The sequence below is a fragment of the Ursus americanus genome, chromosome 11, assembly GCF_024610735.1.
Source record: "Ursus americanus isolate L20-20 chromosome 11, mUrsAme1.1.p, whole genome shotgun sequence".
NCBI classification, from domain to species: domain Eukaryota; kingdom Metazoa; phylum Chordata; class Mammalia; order Carnivora; family Ursidae; genus Ursus; species Ursus americanus.
In genome coordinates, this window is record NC_142137.1 from 36,785,936 (window position 1) to 36,806,821 (window position 20,886).

At 35.7% G+C, this 20,886-nt stretch overlaps 1 long non-coding RNA gene across 2 annotated transcripts in view; it reads right to left on the reverse strand.

Annotated features, from left to right (window-relative positions):
- Positions 1-20,886, reverse strand: part of LOC148109266 (uncharacterized) — a 107,665-nt gene that overhangs the window by 54,701 nt on the left and 32,078 nt on the right. For both annotated transcript variants that reach the window (XR_015726097.1, XR_015726098.1), the window contains exon 2: positions 18,524-18,615. This is a non-coding gene — a long non-coding RNA (uncharacterized LOC148109266). The remainder of the gene's footprint in view (positions 1-18,523; positions 18,616-20,886) is intronic.

Consider the following 20,886-nt stretch of genomic DNA (forward strand, 5'->3'; position numbering starts at 1 on the left):
ACTGTCTTCTCCACTGATTATAATCTCGCCAGGAAAAAAAAAATGATGTTTATTTGTTTTGTTCACTGCTGAAGCTCCAGCACCTAGAGAAATACCTGTTTAATGAATGAATGGCAGCTTATAAATTCATATCTGAAAACCTAGAACACTCATGAGAACTCTAGACTTAAAAGCATAAGAATCATCTCCCCAAACACCTGTTGTTTATAAAAACAGAAGTCATATTTCATAATACCAAGGGAATTCTCAATTCTTTTTTTTTTAATTTATTTTTTTGAGAGAGAGAAAGAGACAGAGAGAGAGCAAGTGGGTGGAGGGGCAAGAGGGAGAAGAAGAGAATCTCAAGCAGACTTCCCACTGAGCAATGGAGGCTGATGTGGGGCTCAATCTCATGACCCTGAGATCATGACTTGAGCACAAAACTAGAGTTGATCCCTTAATCAATTGAGCTACCCAGGCACCCTGGAAATGCTGAATTTTAAGAAGTGTATTGGGTATATGTAAATGACTGTAATATCTGCCTGGAGCAGAATTAAGGAAAATATCTTACAAATCCAGAAAAGATCATTGCTTTTAAATTTATAAATTTGAGCTCTTAAACTATAAACCACTGAAAAACTGGGTAATTTTTTGTTATTATTAAACTTTAAATCAAGACACTATGGGATAAATCAAGATCACTGCTCAAATTTCTAGACATGAAAAGGCATCCAGAATCTAGACATGGCTTCCCAGGGAAGTGATAATAGAAGATTTCATAAAGGATATGCACTGAGGCTGAACTCTGCAGCCACACATCCAACTGCCCATGTTTCTCTCTCCCACGCACCTCACACTCATCATGTCAAAAGCTGACACTCATCTCCCCCAGACCAAATCTGTGACCCTGTGTTAATCCCAATCTCAATGAATGGCACCAGCATCACGTAACTGAAACAAAACAAAACCCCAACTCCTACAAGACATCTTTAACTCTTCTTTCTGTCAGCCCCAGAAACCAACCAAACATCAATTTTACCCAGTAAATATGTGTATATCCACCTACTCCTTTCCATTACCACTAACACTGTTCTAATTAATGCTGATGTTCTTTTTTACCTGGATTCTCACCAAAACCTCCTAACTGATCACCCACATCCTTCTCATCAAACTCCATGTTCTCGCTGTTTCAGCAAAAGTGAATGGATTGTGTTGCTCTTCTACTTCAATGATTTCTCATTATTCCCCACATAAAATTCAAACCTCTTTACATTTAAAAGGTCATCTGCACCCTGGCACCTTCTTATGCTTCCGGTCTTAACTCTCTCTACTCTCTCCCTTGCAAGCTGGGGTACCAGACTGAATTGCTTTTAGAATCTACAATGTGCCAGGCTGAATTCTACTGTTTTTCCAGTATAATATTCTCAGGGAAGTTAACTCTCGACTTCCATTTCACAACCACCTACCAAACACACACCCTACTCTACAGAGTGAAGTCAGATACTCCTGCTTTGCATTTCCACATCCTTCTGTAACTCCTCTATCCGAGTACTTATAACACTTTCCTGTAGTTGTTTCAACACATCTTTCTCACAAACTATAATAATAGTAAGCATTGACTGAGTGATTACTATGGACCAGGCTCTGCTATAAGCCTGATACACAAATTAATTCATTCAATGCTCACAAAACCAGATGAGGTAGGTACTACTTGCATCTTAGTTTATAGTTGAGAAAAATAAAGCACAGAGAAGTAAAATAACTTACACAAGATTACAAATCCCAGAAGGGGCAAAATAGGTATTTGAGGTCAGAAACTCTGCTCTTAACTCCTACAATGTCTGTGAGAGAACACTGCAGTGTAGACATACATTTTACAAAAATGTTTGCTTTAATTGTAAATAATTTCACAAGTAAAGTAAAACAATGACAATAACTAACAATAAAACCCCAAAACTTGAGCTCCTCTTGAAAAATTCATAGTTTCTTCTGCACAGGGGCCCATGTTTTCTTTCTTTTTTTTTTTAAGATTTTATTTATTTATTTGACAGAGAGAGACAGCCAGCGAGAGAGGGAACACAAGCAGGGGGAATGGGAGAGGAAGAAGCAGGCTCACAGCGGAGGAGCTTGATAGCTTGATGTGGGGCTCAATCCCAGAACGCCAGGATCATGCCCTGAGCCAAAGGCAGACGCTTAACGACTGAGCCCCCCAGGCGCCCTGGGGCCCATGTTTTCTATGATCTCTACTTTCTGTTTTTCTCCCTGATAGAAATTGTTTCCTTCACTATGATATCTGTTTGGTCACTGTAAGAATTAAAGTTTGTGGTTAAAGTTTATAAGTTCCTTGGGACTAAGGATCATGCCTATATTATTTACTTCCAGATTTCTAATACCAAGCAAAGTTTCCAGGCAAAATACAGGCACTGGATAAATATTCATCGAATGAATGAATGAATGAATGAATGAATGAATGAACTGAATAGAGACTGGTGACAATGGCGAAATTACATTCAGACTGGGAAAACTATATAAGTTAAACAATTTCCAAGAGACTTTAGTAAGAGTATTTTATAATTATGTTTGGAATTTTTCTTGAAATCATGGGCTTCTAAAGTTCCTCTAATTAACGTGATTTTTCCTGCCCTTAAGTAGTACTTGCTGGGAGTAAGGAATGACAATTCTTAGCTGTACCCTTTGTGCACTCTTGAATTAGGATTTGAATGTCATTACTGATTTTCATCTTTTCTCTATTACCATGTAAGAAACTTGTTCAGCCCATGACTATATGGTATGTGAGTATAGCGTGTCAGCATAAAACAAAATCTGGAAACCTTTTTAATCAATGCCATGAAGGTGGTTAATACTGGCGTTGTGGCAAAGACTCTTAAGAACTTGTTACAAAGGTTAATGTTGATGTGATTTCTATTTACTAGAGAAATAGCAGGCTCTGGAGTCCTTTGTAGAAACTTGGTCTCCCTTTCCCTTCTGCATAGATGTTTCTCTGCCCAGCAGAAATCAATTAATCTTTTTATGCCCAAGTTTATGCCTCTATAAACTGCAGAGAGCTCTCGCTACCTACGCTCAGAAGAATGTTCTGTTAAATAATGAAGTCATGTCTGAAAAGCACTATATAAAAACAAAGTATTATTATGTTGGTTTTTTTAAAATCAAAATTAGCTTGTTTTCCAGTTTCTAACTAGTCTGTAATAACTGAAGGACAGTCCAATATTTTCTTGACCCCTTTTACTGGGTTACTCAAGCAGCTCCTAGGAATGCTAATACGCACACATAATACTACATATATTGTAAAGTAGTTCTTGCATAAACCATTAGTTTTTAAGTACAACAAAAGATATTTCTGTTAAAAAGGAAATGAGAAGAATAAGCTTCAACTTCAATATTTTCCAGGCTAAGCAACGTGACTTGCCCCTTTAGCATGTTTAGATTCACTTTCTGTAGTAAATATTCAAAAATCACTTATTGGGGAAGAACAAAAGTGTGATACTACTTTCTCTGAGATAAAGAAACCTCTGAACTTTGAAGCAATAGAAATTTCATATACAGCATTGGCATTGGGGAAGCACTTGTATACTGATGCAGCAAATCTTAACTAAATAACCAATTGCTTAAAATAGCACCAATTTGACCTTTTTTCACTGTGAGATACAGTACCATTAATAGTGCTTTCAGATGCAGTAAAGAACATTTCTCCACATTATGCAGTTATTCACTACCTCTGTTCAGTCCTCATTATATTTAGAGTTTAGGATATTGCAGAAAGTGTTTTTATGGGTTTTGTACTCTACAAAATTCAATTAAATTCTAATTATCATGAAGCAAACTCACTCTATCTTCATGCTAGGCATTACAACAGACAGTTGTCAGGGTTTCGGTCATATTGAGCCCTTATCAAAAGGTGTCTAGGGGTGCCTGGGTAGCTCAGTCAGTTGAACTTCAGACTCTTGGTTTGGCTCAGGTCATGATATCAAGGTCCTGGGATCAAGCCCCTTGTTGGGCCCTGGGTAAGTCTGCTTGTCCTCTCCCTCCCCTGTACTCCTTCCCTCCACCCCTGCTCATGCTCTCTCTCTCTCAAATAAATAAATAAAAATCTTGAAAAAAAAACCCAAATAAACAAACAAAAAAATATGTCCAGCTAGGGAAAGGCATATAATAAAAGCCTGAAGTTAGTAAAATATGTTTTATTAAGATATATTTCATTATGATTATTTTCTTGAACTTTTCTCATTGATTCCTTATCAAATGGTCATTTACATATTGCTCTTCCTGAATCAAATTTATCACCTTAAAAATATCTTTGCCAAAAGACTTTTCCCTCCTCTTTGAAAATAGAAAAAGGATCTTCTAATGGTTCTTCATCAAAAAGATTTTTTTGGGGGGGTGGGCAACTTTCCTCTCTTCAATGAACTGTGAAGAAATCTGAGGTCTGAGGAAGGTTTCTTATCCCAAAGAATACCAATCCCATGTTACTGGTAGCCTAACTGGTCTTGATGACAAAGACTTGGAAAAGTGAGGAGAAGTAAGGGGGGGGGGTCTATTTTAAGAGTAAAAGGAATGAGGTTTTAAGTGCTGAATTATGTTGTAGGACAGTTAAGAAAGACTTTCAACACAGAGGTGAAGGTGAGTACAACAGAGAGCTTCTACATGATATCAAAAGCCTCCACCTTTATTTTGGAAGGAAGGGAGGACTAAGCATGTTTATCTTGAATTTGCCTATATAATTCAATCATTCCCCGGCATGAGTTCCCCCCTACTTACCAGAAGCCTCCTCACACCCAAGAACATATGTTTTCAATTGGAAAGTGCTTGCAAGAAGACCACCTGCCAGCAAAGGGAATGTTTTCCCTCTCCCAGTGGGGGTCTTACAGACAGGTTTAATGTAGTTAAACAGGAACAAAGCAAGAAGCCTGCAGGAATGATCTTACAGGCTGGCTTGTTTATTGAGATTTTCTTTCAAATAGTGAAGGGAAATGTATAAGATATTAAAACAATCATTTTTATTCTCTTTGTCAGTCCTCCATCAGAACTCAGTCCTTTCTTCCCCTTATCACCTCTCCATATTTCTTTATTCAGCCACATTTTGTGATATGACCCAACGGTTTTAACTAAATGAATAAAACATTTTAAAAGTTTCCATTTTCGAGTGCTATTACTCTAAAGCAAATACAAAAATCTGTGATTATGAGTGTAGATGAAAAAAAATCTTATTGTTAACACTGTGCCTATTATACATTAAATGTGCAGAGAGAATACCGGGCTGCCGGGCTGTTGAAGAACTAACAGCTTAAACATTGAAGTATTAAAGTTAATACTTGAGCATCAAATGGCAACCTTTTGTGCACAAAGAGTAAAGTTGTTGGGGGAAACTGGGGAAGAGGGGAATGAAGGAGAAAAGAAATCAAATATCCTCAAAAGAGTTTAGGAATGGGGCCGTTCCTTACTTATCCTCCTGGTTTCTGCCATTTTCTTTTCACACATACTCAGTCATTCTATGAAGTGTAAACAGATGCTGGGAACTGGAGTTCTAGGGTTTGATAAAATTTTTTTTCTTTTCTTTTTTGAATGAAAGGAAAAAAAAAAACAGGATGAGGAAAGCTCAGTCTCCATATTGGGGAGAGAAAAGGCTGTGGGTAAAGGGGTCACTAGACATTTTATTTCATAAAATCAATCCGACAATCAAATAGCTAGGGGGAGTGCTGCCTCCTCTGATGTTCTTTGAGTCCTCCTCATCCCCCCACCCCAGTGGAGGACTTTTTAATTAATCTCACAAATCCAGAGAATGCAAGTTAAACAACCCCATCAACTGTGATAGCCTTGTGTGGGGGTCTGAGTGAACTGGCCCTCATGCCAACACTGCAGGCACATTCCACAGGGATGAAAGTGATCTGAGACACCCAGCTACAGTTGACAAAGTCTAGGAGGCAGGTGACAAAGTGGTGACATGGTCAATGATGACAGCCAAAAAGCAGTTCCAAGTTAATATCACATACAAAGACTTGCACCAGCTTCATTCTGTATCACATTGTTATGTGGTAAAAACAAACTGCAGTGAGAAAAAAAAAAAAAAACACCTCATTCCACAGACCTTCACTGTTGTGTAATGAGATTACAATGCAAAGGTTTGCTACCCATGGGAGGTCTTTGAGCAATTCACCACCCAGGAACCCAAAGCGAACTAGATGAACTCTGCTTAAAACAATAAGCTGAAAGTTCTGTATTATATTACCTCACCAGGCAACAGCGAGGAGAAGAAATGGGAATATAAGAAGGAAATAGGTAAACTTCCTTGGGTTACTTTCTCATGACACATTTCACTTGAGAATTCATAGGTCAGCACTGTTTTATAATAACCTGCTTTTAAAATAGCATGACAGAAGCATGTGTAATTTGTGTTTAGTGACCCGAGAGCAATCTTTCAGTAAAACAGTGTGGTTAAGTGCCTGCCAAGGCAACCCCTGGTCTGTAATCCTCTAGGAAATAAGGGTGGAGAGTATTCCAGAAGTGTCCATTGCTTTCTCTTGTTTATTATGGGGAAATCTATTACTTAACGTGAATTTTTGTTCTTTGTCTCGGAAGCCCCACTGTACGTGCAAATCATGAGGTTCATATCTTCTTGCTCTACAAAGAGGGAAATAAAATCTTTTCCTTTTGCCAAAGCAAATTAGAATTTATGAGATTTATTTTCTTAAGTATAGGTAGTAGCCCAGAACCACCCACCTCACCAAATCCGCTTCTTCTGTAGCATGTCTCCATAATTAGAATGAAAGAAAAAGTCGTGTTTGAAGATAAAATCTCTTGTTCAGAATACTCACACTATGGCAGAAATGGATTATCAAGTTTTAGAACAAGGTGAATGTCTGAAAAAAAAATCAGTTTTTTTTCTCTCATCATCATGACTGAATTGACCTTGAATTCAACCAATTTGACCTTCTGCCTATCACCTAGGCTTCCTGTTCCTGCCTCTCCCTTCTAATCTCCCTTCCTCCTTCCTTCCTTCCCTTGACAAACATTTATGGATGACCACTTACTCTGTGCCAGACAGTTGTGCTAGGCTCCAAAGGTGAGAGAAAAAGAATCCAAAATTTAAGAAAAGTCTTCTCTTTTACATTTCAGTTTATACACTCCTAAAATATTTGAAGTTTCTCCCAACAAGTATGTATCACTTTCTCTAAGATATTCTAAAAGAACTTTTATAAAAAGTAATAATGTTACCCTAAAACACAACTTGACAATTTTTTTTTCTGTAAAGGGCCACATAGTAAATATTTTAGGCTTTGTGGGCCATATGGTCTCTGATGGAGCTACTCGACTCTGCCCCCACAGCAGCCATAGACAATACCTAAGTAAATAGATGTGACTATGTTCCAATAAAACTTTATTTACAAAAACAGTTGATAGCTCAGATTTGGCTCATGCTATAGTTTGCTGACCCCTGATTTAAAAGATTGAGACAAGGCCCTGTATTCCAGAGAAACATAACCCAGTGATTTTTTTCCAATAGCATCATGCATGAGACATAGTAAGCACTAAATTAAATATCAGAGCACACTGATCTTAAGGAAATTATTAACCATCTCTGGGCTTCAGTCCCCTTACTGACAAATTCTTATGAAAACCTAATTAGATATTCTTTAGTGCTTTTCCAACTCTGAATTTTGCTTATATCTTATCATATACCCTTCTAACATGCAACCAAACTTATGAAGAATAAAAAATGCTTGCTAAAATTTCTCTGAGCAATATATGTAGAGGATTGGTATCTCTTGCCATTGATATGATCTAAAGTGTGGGAGCTGGTGATCTGAGGAAAGTCAATTACGAGTCCTGTTAAACAAATAGAAATAAGTCACATTTCATTTAAGAAGCATTTTTATATATATTTTCACAAATAATCCTCAATACAATCTCATTGGATAGCAAGAATAGATATTTCCTTCATCTTTCAAATAAGAAAAGAGAGGATTAGAGAAATTAAATGAGGTACCTATTGTCCCCCATCTAATGCCCAGATGAGCAAAGCATTAATGCCAGCCATGTTCTAATTCAGAGCTCTTCAAACCATGCCAGTATTCTTCCAAAATACACACTTTGAATTACTTAAAAACAAAACAAACAACAACAAAAAAAAACTGCAATAGGAATGTAAAGTGATGGATGGCAGTACAAAAATGACTACTGAATTACACCAATAAAGGTAGATATTTTGTAATAGAGTTCTATGAAGTAGGACAAATAGAAACAATATATGGTGAAGAAGCCACCTATACTGCCTGTAGTCCACACCAAAATACAAGTCTCACACATAAGTATGATGCATGGAGTTCATGTTGAGTTTTTCTGTTTAGCCCATGATTACAGACACCTCAATTTTATTTTCTAGGAGAAAGTATAATGATAAAACTATTAATATCTTTCTAATTAAACATCTTCAAGGTAAAAATACATTTACAAATTATACATTTTAAAAGTTATATTTTTTTTCTTATTAAACTTGAAGCTTTGGATATTCTAGATAACAACAAAAATATCAATTATCTCAAAAAAACTGTATTTTTAATGATTTAGTTTTCACTTTTTTCTTCATGTTTTTCACACTTCATCTGGTTTAATACATTCAATGTCCTTTTCCTTTTTGCCAAGTTCAAAAAAAATGCACATGCACCACTCTACATCTTCAAAGCATTTTACAAACGCTACCAAATTGGAATTCTTTAGTGGTTTAAAATTAGCTTCTTCTTATTTTTCTCATGAGCCTGTAACATGCCTCAGTAAATGGCTTTTCTCCTGTTGTTTCAAAAAAAATTGTTTCCATATTTAAGTAAATACTATTTGTGTGTCATTCAGCATGTATTAGAGCATTTATACGGTCCAGGCTTTTAAGGAAAAAAAATTAAGAAATGGTGAATTCTTGTTTTTATTTTTCCTGTGAAGTTTAACATTGGTGTACCACATTCTATGTGTCAGGCACTGTGTGGCTGCAGTATATTTTAACAAAGAAAAGGAAGAGAGTCTCTACCTTTGACTGTTGAAGAGACAGGTACAGAGTACCTTATTTCACTAAATAAAGGCAGACAGGTGAGCTCTAGCTAACAACGAGGGCATGGAACACTAATACTTCCTAAGTCCTTATTGTGTGCAAGGCAATTTCTAAAAGCTTTTCAACACAATTAACTCAGTTAATACAACAAACTACAGGAAACAACAAAGTATTGTAGATTTATGGCAGGGGGATAGAAATTAATTTCAACTGCTTGTCTAATATTTGGCCAAGTTTGTGAGCATTTCAAATGCTTCCCAAATAATTTTTCTTTCATTGCCTCACACAAAGGTCTTATCAGCTATTTTATGCTATATTTTTCTCCCCCCCCCATTTTAAATTTGTAGTTCATAAAACCCCTGCTATGGGCTGAATAGTGCCCCCTACCCACCAAATAGTCATATGGAAATCCTAACCCCCAGTGCCTGTAATGTAATTCTATTTAGAGATAGAGTCTTTAAAGAAGTAATTAACTTAATCTGAGGTCATTAAAGTGGGCCCTAATCCAACATGACAGGTGCCCTTGTAGGAAGAGAATATTTAGACACAGATGGGTACAGAGGAAAGACCATGGAAGACACAGGAGAAGACTGCTACCTAACAAGCCAAGGAGAGAGATCTCAGATGAAACCAGCCCTGCTGACACCTTGATCTAGGCCTGTAGCCTCCAGAACCGTGAGAAAATAACTTCCTATTGTTGAAGCCACCCAGTCTATGGTACTTTATTATGGCAGCCTGAGCAGAGTAATCCCCCCTAAACTGTAGGTTTCCTATAAGACTTTTCATCATGTTTACTTCTATTTTATTTACATCTTGTATTTTTAAAATAATCCTTTGTAAAAAGGACACATATTTAAAAATAAAAATTTAAAGGAGAAAAGCAGACCCCATAATGCCATTACCAGGCCACCAACACATTGAGTGACCATAACCCACTCACATGGAAAGGGCCATTGTACATTCCCAGCCCTGATGGTAGAAACAAAAGCTTATTTGTCCTTTAAAAAGTTTAAAAAACAAATAGATAAAGTTCACATATCATAAGAAAGCATTTATTTAAGAGTTGGGAAAAGAAATTAGATGGTCCCTTGTCCTTTTCCAACTCTTACTTCTAAATGATAGTTCATATGATTTTTGAGACTCTATGCATTTTTCTAAGACATTGATATTAGTTGTGAGAGTGGCCTGAGCCAGGAAAATAAATATTTTAAGAAAGAGTGTATAGAATCAAAAATTGTATAAATTATTATTAGAATTTTTTTTTTTTTAATTCGGAGGACCTACTGAGGTAGGAAGGAGCAATTAAAATCACTCTTGTTTTCTTTGGACTCTCAGAGTTCTTCAAATTAAATATTCTAATAGCCTATATTCTGAGACTTGGGACTGAACAGAAAATACAAAACATGTCTGCTTAGCATTCAGAGGTTTTAGTAATGATGAATATTATTAATAAATAAAATTAAATTACTTTTTTTTTTTTCAAGTACCCCTTCTATGAATAACTACTGCTTCTCTTCCCTCTTCCTTGGCAGGAGTTCCAATTCCTACCATCTCTCCCTGAAAACTTGCATGACACAGAATACTACAGTTCCTAAACATGCCCTAAAGGAAATATTTTGCGTGTGTGTGTACGCACACTCACGCATGTGTATGCATGCCGATGATTTTACTCACCTGAAACATTTTAGCTCCTTTTTTCTCCTTTTTCTTTATTCTCCAGAGAATATATTTTTAATTATTATTAATACTAAACCCTTTTTTGAACTACATTAGACCACAAAAGTACATACATTTAAATTTTATTTTTTAAAATTAATAATCTGTTTAATCTAGATTTACAAATTTACTGCTCTGAGGTTTAATTTTTTTTCTTATAATTTTTCAATTTCCTCTGTATTGTCCTTGTTTCTCTTTTCATATCTGACAATTATTTGTGTACCTTTTTATCTTGGTCATATTTACTAAAGTATCATATTAATCTTTTCAAAATACTGTTTTTTTTTTGTTTTTATTCATCACTTTTTCATTTTCTGTTTTCTAGTTAGTTGGTTTATGCTTTCATTTACACTAATCCCCTTTTTCTATTTTATGTTCATTTTGTTTAGTTTCCCTAGATTCTTGTCTTAAAAGCATAGATCATTTATTTTTAATCCTCTCTCTCTCTCTTTTTTTTAAAGATTTTATTTATTTGAGAGAGAGAGAGAGAGCAAACACGAGGGAGGGAGGGGGCAGAGGGAGAGAAGCAAAGGGAGAGTGGGAAGCAGACTCCCCGCTGAGCAGGGAGTCTACCCTGGGACCCTGGAATCATGACCTGAGCCGAAGGCAGACACTTAACATACTGAGCCACCCAGGCACCCCTTTAATTCTCTTTTTAAATAGATACACTTAAGTTCATACACTTTCTTCTCAGTTTTGCTTCATATTCCCCTAGTTTTGTTATATAACACTTTTCATTTGTTTATTTAGCTCTGAATAGTTTACAAGTTCCATATTGATTTTCACTTTAACCTAATAATTATTTGGTTGTGTGTGTGTGTGTGTGTGTGTGTTTGCACACATGTATGTGTTTAATTTCCTTATATATGGAGATTTTCTGAGTAGTGGAATTTCTTGTAATTGTTGATGAGTAAGTAAATGTAGCCTGTATAATATCACCTTTATGGAATTTGCTGACATTTTCATTGTGGTCTAGCGCATGATAAATTTTTGTGGCTGTAGTCTGTGTGCTTGAAAATGATACACAGTTTCATGCACATGGTACAGGCTTCTTTGTATAGCTACTCAGTCAGGCTGGTTAAGTGCATTACACAACTCTCCATACCCCTCCTTATTAGTGGGTGGTTTCTTGGTTGGTTTCTGAGCGAGGGATGTTCAGCCTCTCACTGTGATTATGAATTTACCCATTTTACTCTGTAGGGCTATAGTGTTTGCTTTACATATTCCTCTCTGTGGTTCTCCAGCTAACCAACTTGTTGGTTGCCTATCGCTCTGTGGCCCCCAGTGTCTATAACTGAGATGATGAAGCAGAATTGCTATGTCTCAGATCCAGTGACAGAATTTCCCTTGCACATTTTGCATTCTTCTGCTTTTAGGATTTCTTTACATGTTCCAGTCCTCTGAAAGTTCTTCCTTGCTTTTAAGCATTAAGCATGTAAAAGTGAAAGAGGTGGGAGGAGAGGCTAAATAAAGCATTTGCTCATTTCAATCCCTTCAAGATTGAGTTTTAGAGTTACTCTAAAACACCTTTGATGGCCTTTCTCTTCCATTACCCCAGTCTCCCCTCTGATCCTGCCACCTCTTGTCCCAACTTCTCAACCCCACCAATCTTGTTTCAGTTTCTCAATGCAGTAAGTTCTTTCCTGACACGTGACTTTTACATATCAGGGTTTTCTGCCTGGAATTGCCATTTTCTCTATAATTTACCTATTAATCATATTTATCCTTCAGGAATCAGGTTAAATGGCACTTACTCAGACACTTGTTGGATAATCTAATATAAATCAGTTCTACTTTCTTGCAGTACCTATACTTTTTTGGTAGCACCCTTCAAAGTCATATATTTTTAAAAATCTAACCATTTACTTGTTTATTTCTTCTTCCCAATTAGTTTCAAATGCTAATTGTACCGGGACTGTATCTATTTGTTCCTCACTATATTCCCATGCCAAGATAGGACCAGTAACATGGTAGGTATCAGAAGAATACTTGTTGAATGAATGAGTGCATATTAGCCTCAAATAGTTGCACATTTAAGGCTGAGAAAGGATCACAAGCACTGTACAAGGTTAAAATTTCACATAGACATGACACATTCCATCTTAAAGAGATGTACCTATTCTGAAAAATTAAGAGAATCATAATAGCTACAAGTAATAGTGCCAGGCATTTTATATTCATTATAGCTAATCTTTATAATAACACTGACATTTACAGAGGAGTAAATTGAAGATTAAGGAAATTAAGTAACTTACTCAAGATCAAGTTATCTATAATAGCAGGGCTGGAATTCAAAACCAGATGTGTTTGCTCCTAAAACTTGTCCTTTCTCTCCACTACAATTCTATGCACCATTAGGTTACATTTGGTAGTCTACGAAATAATATTAATTTTGTTTTGCAAGCAATTTATTTTAAGGAAACTCAAGTGATATTTTCAGGTTTGAACTTGATCCGCAGTAAGGCAAATATAAAATGTAATTATCAATTTAGATTTTCTTTTCAAATTTTAAACAGCTAAATAAACACTCAAAGATATCCATTCAGACTAGGTCTTTAGATTCTTGGGGCAGAACGTCTCTAACAAATTTTACTGAGTTCAATTTACCAAAGTGAATAGGCATGACCACAGGATTTAATGGGAACATAGAAGTACCAGTTTTTATTTCTTCATTAAGGAGAAAGCCCATGTACATGGGCTCCATTGAATACTTTCTTCAGTCTAACCCTGCCATGCATTAAAATAACAACTCAAGTCAATTTGGGCCATTCAGTTATGTCATATAAAGTTGACAAACATCTGGACAATCGATCAAATATCTGGATGATTGATGACATCTGTGACTAACCTGATGGAACACTTGGGCATCCTAAAACAACCTAAAAGATATCTTGGTCTGACTCTCTAAGCCAGGAGTAAGAAAATATATAGTTGTCTTTAAGACCTTTCTTCACCTGCCTAATATTCTAAATGTGTCTCATAAGGAGATGAACTGTGTGTGTGTGTGTGTGTGTGTGTGTGTGTGTGTGTGTGTGTGTGTTTGTGTGTGTTTGCGTGAGCATGTTTTACATTCCTATCATCCCTAGAGGGGTTTTGTTTATTTAGTTTCTGTGACTGAATATTAAAACAAAAATGAAGAGAACAACTTGGAAAGATTTTTATAAAAACAATAGATTCACTCCACCCTTATTACAGCATTATTTTTACTTAGCCAGTTTTCTAAATAGTTTTGCAATAGAAGCAATAAAGAAAAGATATAAAAATCTAGAACCTAATAAATGATAAAAATTCAGAAAGAAAAACCTCAGTAATATTTAAAATATCAATATAAAATTTACCCACATAAAAAAAATGTGAGATGACAAAGCCCATGAAATAAACACATAAAAAGAGAAACTGAGTATAATACCTTTGAAGGAGTGTCTCACATAAAACCCGACACCTCAATTACTGCACCAATACACAACACCAAAAATCTCACAATATAAGAATTAGCAATTGTTTTGAACTTAATTTTCCTCATGCTGATTAAAATAATTTATATTTTGTCTTCCCAAAATACTGCTTTTGTAAGTTCACTTCATTTACCTTTTTAAATTTTTATTCACTTTTGAAGATGTTCATTCCCTGTATAAAGAAGGTCATATATCTTCCCTTTGTGGGACATACATGAAAAGTATTCATTGGGTTTGCTGGAAACAAATAGAAATAAGCATAAAATGGCCATTAAGATTCTGGGTCTGCAGCTATACTACTAACCCACTTAAATCATACACACAAAAGACATATAATCCATGTATAAAAGATTGCCTCTAATTTCTATTTAGAGAGTTTCTTTCTACCAGAAAAGTTACTTAATCTACCTGGGCCTCTGTGTGCCTCACTGACAAATGAAAATAACAATATAACAATAATTCTATAAGGTCATTTTGAAATTACGTTAGGTAGTACGCACAAAACAATAGTACCTGACACTGAGAAAATGCTCAAAGCCACTAGGAAGGAAAACAATTTACTGGTGTATTTCTAGTATCAGTTTTGTAAATAGGGTTCTATGAATATTTAATAAAAGATCCAGTGTACCTAGAACCATCTTTTTCACAGAAACAAGAATGGAAGAAAATTAGACAAAAGACCACAAGGAGGAAGATGAAAGGAATAAAGTACCAGGAAAACTGTATTGTTTTCTGTATTGCTAGGGGTTATAAAGGAAAAGACACTAGTCTTTGTCATGTGCTACCCTAAACATTTTACAAACCTGTTCTTCGTGTCTTGATATCTTATTTTTGTCCCCCACTTTATATCATGAAACTCAAATGTCAATATAAATCAACCCTTTCTCTGGTTTCATCTTCAGTGTTCCCCTCCCCTCACCTCCCATTCAGTATTTGACAAAATAGTTCAACCTCCATCTCTTTCCATTCCTTCTGCTCAGAGAATATGGCAATGTACCAGTTTTTTCCTTATCCCACTCTTCTTTCTCCTTCCATTACTTTTTTCTTTCTTCCACACCCCTTTTTGGACATTTTCCAAGACTTTTCACAGTAGATGAATGAGAAACTATATTATGAAACACAAACCCAGGGTCTGATATATGAAAAGTGATAAGTAAGTGTTAAGTTCCCTTTGTTCTCTGACAGTCTTCTTTTCCCCATGATGTCATCAGTGTTCGTGACTCCAGGAATCACTTCCACAGAGATGAGGCTTAAATTTCTGTTTCTCACTGACTTCTCTCCTCAGATTCACTCCTCTGCTTTTACCTGCCTACTAGATGAGCAGCTGTTAACCTCAATTCTTCCTTTCCCTCCTCTTGTCCCCATACCATACCCCCAACTTTTGTGCAAGTCTTTCAACTTTTTATGGTGCTGGTAATTTATTTTGATCGTTCTCAAAATATCAGAGATGACTTGCTTTGTCCTCACTTTTAAAAGTCAATAGGTCTTAGAGGATCTACCTTCAAAATATCTATCACATTCGTGTCCTCCTTTAAATTCTCAACATCACCTTACTAGTTCAAGACTAAGCATTCAAACTTGGGCAATTTAACATAGGCTGAAGGACATCTAATTCCAAATCTATGCTTTCAATATTTTGTTGTCACTGAGTTACATTAATCTTTCTATAAATGTGCCCGGAGGATTTCTTTGATTATGCCAATTCTTTTAAAAAAACATCTTAGGGACAGCTGGGTGGCTCAGTCAGTCAAGCATCTGCCTTCGGCTCAGGTTATGATCCCAGCATCCTGGAATAGAGTCCCGCATCTGGCTCCTTGCTCAGCGGGGAGCCTGCTTATCCCTCTGCCTGCTGCTCCCCCTGCTTGTGCTCTCTCTCTCTCTCTCTGTCTCTGACAAATAAATTAATTAAATCTTGAAAAAAACCACACAACATTTTAAAAATCTTCCAAATACAAACTCAATACTTTTTGTAGTATTTATCAACTTAAGTTTGTAGACTTATCTCTAATGATTTTAATTCTTAGTCTGCATTATAACAAAGCTATATGATTAAGAGTTCCTTTCTTCTGCCTTGTTCTTTCTTACCCTGTGTCCCTCCATATGCGATTCTCCCCCATAGTCATTGCTGATTGGCACTGAATTTATAATTTAAGACTCAGAGTGTGTACCATTTTCTTAAGTGAGAATTTAGTTCTCAGGCTTAGACAGGAGGAAATATATATAACAGCTTTTTGTTGTTCACAGCCTCTACCATAAGGTCCTGCATCTGGTAAGTAAAACATATTTAACGAATGTAAGGAAGTACCTGTCTTTAAGCATACACTTGTGTTATCACTATGTGCTCTAGAATAAAGCCCTTTGAGAGAAGGGGCTTTGTCCTATATTTCATGTTTCATTTCTCAACAGTTCCCAGAATATTCCGAGAACACCTAAAAGAAGGGAAACAAGTTTAATTTTATTTTGATCATTGGTTTTGAAGAGACCAGACAGTTATATCTCACAGATTAAACTATGAAAAGACAACTAGCATGGTCAGAATGAGCCATTTCCAGAGGCCTAATGTGAGTTATCAGAAATGCAATTTCAGCAACAGGAGTAAGAACCACAGTGACCACAACCAGATTTGAGCAAAATATGATAGGTCTTACACTCAAAAAAACTCAGCCCTTGTGATTAAAAGAAAAAAAAAATCTAAACAGGCCAATAAGAGAAATGGTCAGAGAGAAAGAAAGAGTCACTTAGTGCTGCTGATGACTTCAGCAGCAGATGGAAGGTGGGGGCCTCAACTGCAGTTGGTGCTGAGAGGGGCTTCAATATTCAATGTCAGCCTTTCAGGAAGGGATCCACTAATATCTCCCTCCCACACACATACAGTTTTAGAGATAAATACAAGAAAGTAGAAAGGGGAAAGATTTCCCTTTTCTGGCACACCGAATACAAATGTTGTCACTATTGTTTTGATAGCAATCTAGGGAAATGTCTCCACCCTCTTTTATCTTGGTGGTAAGAAGCTTTTATGACATGATTGACAATTTATTTTTTTAGGATTAATTTTAGACTCACCAAACCTCCAGTCATAGGAGCCAGTTCCTTAAAATTCTCTCTCTCTCTCTCCATCCTCTCCTTCCTCCCTCTCTCCCTCTTGTTGGTTCTGTTTCTCTGAAGAGCACTGACTAGTACATTCTGTTAAAGTAACATCATTTATACTTGAGGGAAAGTTTCATCACTATTTTGAAATTTTGAAATCTCTTTGCATTACCAACAAAGTGTTGAGATGATACTGATCAATGAAAGAACAGAAAGAAAGAGACAGAAAGAGAGCCGTTAGATTTAAGAAACATTGAATTTTTTAAGGACAATTTAAGGAGTTCAAGTAAGTCACATTTTGGTTAAGGGTGAAAAAGGAGTTTCCATAAAATATAAAAAGAGTCATTAATACACTTCTGCCATTTGCCACTTTTTGTCAGACCAAAGTTTTTTATACATTTATGTCTTTCAAGATTTCGGAGAGGTGATCATTAAAAAAATCTTGATTAGAAATTTGGTGAAGCTACTTCAAACATAAATTCTAAAGTAAAATTACAGCTACATTTACAAATTCAACTTTCGTAGTAGAAAAAATATGAAAATGTTTTACTCAAAAGTTGTATACAAAGTATTTAGTTTCTTTCCTAACACTTTGTATTTTTTTATCATTTATTGTAATTATATGGCCTAAATAAAATGTAATTTTTTTAAAAAACCAGGATCAATGTAGACTCTCTAAACCCTTCCACCCCAATTTATCCCTGTAAGCCACATAAATATTATGATTTGTGATGTGTCATAATATGAAAAAGGTTGAAAGCGCTGTTGAAAAGAAAAAAAAAACTGAACATCTTTTCTAATAGCAATAAAGACTCATTAAACTTTATAGAACCAAAGGACATTAGAGATTTGCATATAATTTTGCTCACCACATTGTACCTGGGTGGCTTTGTATTTCATAGCAGGAAGTATTTTAGATATGCTTCAGACTTCAAAAGCTTTTAGATATAATTGCCTCATTGCAATGGACAAGAATAGGCAAGACTAGATAGATGGAGGCTCTGTGGAAGGTTGTTGCAATAATCCAGGTGAGAGATGATGTAGTTTGAATAAAGATAGTGACCATGGTGATAGAGAAAAACAGGAAGCTTTGGTTTATATTTATTAATTAGAATCAATAGAATTTTTAATTGATTTGATGTGAGGAGTCATGAAGAAGGAGAGGGGGGTTTAAGGTTTTCTGGCTTGAGTAATACAAATTGGCAATGGTCCGTATAAAGAGCACTCTTACCTGAATATGGTGTAGAACTATATTCACACTAGTCTTTGCCCTCTTCATCCTCAGTGCCTGATGGTGGTCCTCAGGACTTGCTCTCAAAGAGTCTAAGGAACAAAAAAAGACTATCAGTTCTTTTTTTTATTTTCGATTTTACTTATTTATTTATTTATTTATTTATTTATTTATTTATTTATTTAACAGAGAGAGAGAGAGAGAGAGAGAGAGAGAACACGAGCTGGGGAGAGGGACAGAGGGAGAAGCAGACTCCCCTCCAAGTAGGGGACCCAACACGGGGCTTGATCCCAGGTCCCCAGGATCATGACCTGGGCCAAAGGCAGATGCTTAACCGACTGAGCCACCCAGGTACCCCAAGACTATTAGTTCTTTGACATTTTGTCTATTGATCAAAAAAAAGAATATAATAGCTTTCACTTCCTTCATAAAGTCCCACAGCTCTTCCTAGAATTCTGGATCATGTAAAGACTGTAAAACTATCTGACCTAACTTTAGACAATTATATTATGCCTCCTGACCTAAACTTTCTTTCACTTAAGTGAAAGCTTACTCTTTAATTATTCCCACTAACCCCCATTACAATTTGTATCATAATCTTTGTTTTTATTCAGTTAAGGAAATGGAGGGATCCACTGTACCCTTCAGTGATTTTCTCTTTAGGAAAGGGAAAGATACCAGTTAAGCAATAAGAAGTAAATCAGAACACATTCAAGATAGGAGGGGCCTTGAAAACCACTTGATGCTTGTCCTTTAATTTATAGGCAGGAAAACTGTGGTCCAGAGGTGGGGTATAATGGACTGAGACCAGGCAAAAATACAGAGAAGAGTATGAAAGAAGATTACTAGAAACATAAATGTAAATGGATTATTGAGTCAGATTAACTTGCCCATCTTAATTACAATATTTCACCAAAATTAGGATGCCATCAATTGTAAGGCATGGGGAAAAAAAAAAAAAACTACCAGTTAAACTATGACAAAATGCTAAGTAACGTCATTGTAAGATATGTCTTAATTTCAGATTTGTTAGTATTAAAAATATATAGGTATCTTAGAATTGATGAGCTCTGAAAGCAAAGCTGTAAACCCCAAATTCCTACAATAGGAATTGGCATTTCCAATCCACTTTTAAAAGCCAGAATCTTTGAAACACTAAAATACACAGTCAGAAACTATACACACGGCCAGCCGCCTCTCCAGGACTTGGTCCTGCCACAGCTGAATCAGGAAAGAAAGAAAGAGAGGAGAGAGGGAGAGGAAGAGAGAGAGGACAGGACTAGAGGGGAAGGAAGGGGGAAGGAGGGAAAGGGACAGAAGGAAGAAGGAAAAAATTTTTTACACTTAGTTCTCTAAAAATTCTTATTTTTCTTGTATTATAGAGAAATGGACTCACAATTTTGTGTTAGGTCTCATTCCGAATTTTATTACAAGAAAAAATTATAATAATATGTAGTTAGTTATTCACATGCAATGACTATAAATATTTTGGAAAGGGTCACAAATCACAGAACTTCTGCCTTCTATTTTATTTCAGAGCTTACAGCATCAGTTGGGACAAGACTAAGTAACTCTGGAAACACTTAGAAGGTACAAAATGCACACTTTTATTTTGTAAGAATCCCTTAGACATGAGTCATTAGATAAATTTCTTCTTCTAAGTAAATTTATCAAATTATTATTGTCATAAAATTTTAAGCCAAAAATGGATAAAGAAAGCACATGCTCTAAATTAGAGGAAGGAGGAAATAAGAAGGTATGGGATGTGGTGAAATGCATAAACATGTAAATGTTATCCAGCTTTCTTAAATTGGAATTTTTTCTCTTGAGGTTAGATTCTTGCATAATACGTATGGAATAACTTTTTCAGAAGTATAATTAGAAATGCAGTATGAAAACCTACCTTCTTGCAACATGGTATGACTTACTCCTAAGAAAAATAGCATAATATCAAAGCATATGCTTCACTTTAAGCTTCCAGATCACTTGAAATTTTTTTTCCAACAGACTTAATATGGCCGGGAAAAGCATATTTCAGATTTGACATAAGAGATTATCATATGTCTACTCATCACACTGTATCTAGGTGGCCTTTGGGTTTCAAAGCTGAGAAGTACTCTTATATTTCAGAGTTTAAGAGCTTTTTGAAAAGCAACCTCATTGAATTCTTGAAAGAATATTTTATATGCTTAGAAAATTATATAGATTTTCTAAAATTTATTTTAAATTTTTATGCAATTTATGTAAACTAAAGAAAAAAAATGGTTCATCCGTTTCTGCCACCCCCACCCCACCTTTGCAACCACCAATCTGTTTTCTGTATCTATAAGTTGGGTTAGTTTCTTTCTTTTGTTTTTTGTTGT